Here is a 3,206-nt window from a genome sequence, read left to right as displayed (position 1 = left end):
CACGTCGTGCTGCCCGCATCGACTACATAGACGACGACGGCGGCTACATCGAATACATCGATGATGACGGCGGCTACATCGACTGCATCGACAACGACGGCGGCTACATCGACTACATCGACAACGACGGCGGCTACATCGACTACATCGACAACGACATCGACTACATCGACGACGACGCGATCGACGACGACCACCGCTGCATCATCAACGTCATCCCCCTAGGTACTTCTCCCCTTGATCCATTTCCCCTCCTCTGGTGGATCCATCTCCCCTCTGGTGGTTCGGTCGAAGCCCCTCGTGGGTTAGGATATTCTAGGGTTAGGATCTCCTGGTGATTCGGTAGGTCCTTGTTCTTGGGGTTAGGGTTAGGGTTCATGTTTTCTAGGGTTAGGATCTCCTGGTCGTTCGATCCCCTTCTAGTAGTCCACTTAGGGTTCGTTCATTCGTTCTTGGGGTTGGTAAGCCTCTGCTGCTGCTGTATATGTGATCATGCTTAGAATGGATACAAGTCTTCTTCTTGATTAGTTCCTGTGTAGAGTATGTATACGCTGGAATAGAACTCTTTTTTTTGGGTAAATGGCACGAATTTTGGTTATCTGGAGGTTATATTTTGGGCTTCTCTGAATATTGTTGGGCACCTGATAGTGTTGTCACAGTACCAATCAGATACTGTAGACCATTGTGTTATACTAATACTAGTACGAGACATTTTCAAATTTACCACATGATGTATATGTGATCATGTGGGGACTGGGGAAGGAAAGAGAGCGCGGGGTGGGCTCTATATGTGCTCTACTTAGATGTAGTATATTTTCTCTGCTGTATATGTGCTCTGCTGCTGATGTATATCTATGTGCTCTGCTACTCTATGTACTGTTGTGCCATGGCGACTTGGGGCGACTAGTCAAGCCAAGTCGCTGATTCAAGCCAGCAAGCCACTAGCCGCAGCCTTGGCGACTTGGCTTGACTCGGCGACTCAAAAGCCTTGCTTCAATTTCCTTCCTTGGTTGCTTGTTTCTGTCAATAGCACTATGCTTGTTTCTGTCAGTAGCACTTTCAATGCTTGCTTGCTTGTATTAGTAGCTCTTATGCACTTTGCTTGCTTGCAACTAGGGTTGGTATCAACATGTACTTGATTGCTTGTAGCACTTTGCTATCAGTAGCACTACTGGGGTTTGCTATCAGTAGCACTTTTCTATCACTAGTTCATGTTGCTTGCTTGCTAGCATACATGTTGCTTGCTAGCATACATGCTTAATTAGGGTTTCCATCAGTAGTACTTGCTTGTATCAGTAGCACTTGGATAATAAGCTACTTGCTTGCTTATTAATTAGGGTTTGTATCAATAGTACTTGCTTGCTTCTCTTCAATTTCCTTCATTGCTTGCTTGCTTGTATTAGTGGCACTTATGCACTTGGCTTACTTGCTACTAGTGTACATGCATGCTTGTTTAGTGCACTTACATGTTTGCTTAATTAATAAGACTACATCACTGTATTATTGATCGATCAAGTTTGCTTCACATGTATTACATGTATGTGCATGATGGTCCAAATGCTTTCATTTATTGATACAAGTGCATCATTTTACTTTATCCCTGTTGTATCTGATTATTGTTTATTCTATTTTGCAAGCACCACCTCAATATCATCCATGGCAAGGATGACAAGGTCAAACATGAGGCCAACTATTGGTATGCAACTTGCCCCTTGGGGTTATACTGTCAGTTTTATAAAATCTGTGTCTTAATATGCTAAGACAAATGTATTGCTGCAATCTGAATAAGCTGGCTTAATTGTGCCTGTGTGTTGTTAGTCTTCCTTACCTGAATAACTAGGATTAAATGATAATAAAATCTCATAAGAAATGTTTGGCTATCTGTCCATGCATTCCAAACATTCACCTAATAGTTATGTTTCCTTTATCATGCAAAGAGGAGCCTCTCACTGAGTACGAGAAGGTTAGGGCTAGAAATATCATGAGGAACAATCAGATGTTCCAGTCCCTTGGCATCAGTGCAATAGCGTTGATGATTAGGAAAACAAATGATGTACAAGAAGGTAGAAGTGATGAGGTTTAAGAAGGTAGTGGAGTTATCAATGATGACCCAGATATAAAATCCTAAGGAGGATGAAGTTAATGATGGAGAGGAAGTGGATGATGTCGTAGTGAAGAAGACTGTTAAGGTACAAACTCTGTCTTGCTTGGAGGGTTGGGGTTCTTTTATGCTATGTGTTTCCTTGTGCTCACATATTTCTCTTGTGATCTAATGCTTTTTCCGCAATATTTATATGAGGCACAGAAGGAATCTAGGATGAAGAGGCCTGGTGTTAAGAAGACAGTCAACAAGAAGAAGAAGAGCTCAGAAACATCTGCTACAATGCCTCCAGGAAGGGTGATGGCCCCAGCTCCAGGACAAAAAAGGAGGATCCTGGAACCTAATGAACCTGCCCCTGATAGAGTCACAAGGCAGAAAGCAAAGATTGCGACTACGATGGACCATCAGGAAAGTCTGCTGCGCATGGACTGTGACACCTCGGTGCAAATGGGTGATGAGTTGCCGTCCATGGATGAAGGAACCACTCTCCACATGGATGGAAGTGGCACTGTCTGCCTAGATGTAGGAGGAACTATCTGCATAGATGAAGCAGGCACTGTCCACACAGACCTCAGCCCTTTTGCACATTCTATTAACAGGAATGCTGTCCTCAATGAAGCAGAACAACAGCTTGTGCTTCAACCAGGCAAGTTGACCCTTGCAATGCTCTCTTTTACTAGTGCATTTTCCAAATGCAATGATCATGTATGCTTTTGTCAATTTCTATTCTAATTTATGAGTTCAATTTCATTTTCAAATGTAATGACTACCAAGACTAGACTTAGAAAGGGCAAAGGGCTAGAGAGAATCACCAAGTCGCTTGGTAGCAAGGTGCCTATCCAAATTGCCAAAGGGATGAAGCATTCAGAGAAGCCTCTTTAGGCAGCATAGCTTGCTTCTGAGTGTGGACTCGTTGCAAGAAGCCATCTACCGGTTCTTCCTCACTTCAAGCTATACAAAAAAATCCTAGTCTATTGGAGAACAACATTGGGAAAGTTGATGTAAGCTACTTGTTTCATAGTTAATGTGCTATCTATTTTCTGTTACACCTATGCATGATCACTAATATTGTTCCTACCTTGTTTGCTGTCTTGGTAGGCAAATT

The sequence above is a fragment of the Triticum dicoccoides genome, chromosome 4B (genome assembly GCF_002162155.2).
Source record: "Triticum dicoccoides isolate Atlit2015 ecotype Zavitan chromosome 4B, WEW_v2.0, whole genome shotgun sequence".
NCBI classification, from domain to species: Eukaryota; Viridiplantae; Streptophyta; class Magnoliopsida; order Poales; family Poaceae; genus Triticum; species Triticum dicoccoides.
Note: the sequence above shows the minus strand (reverse complement) of the source record.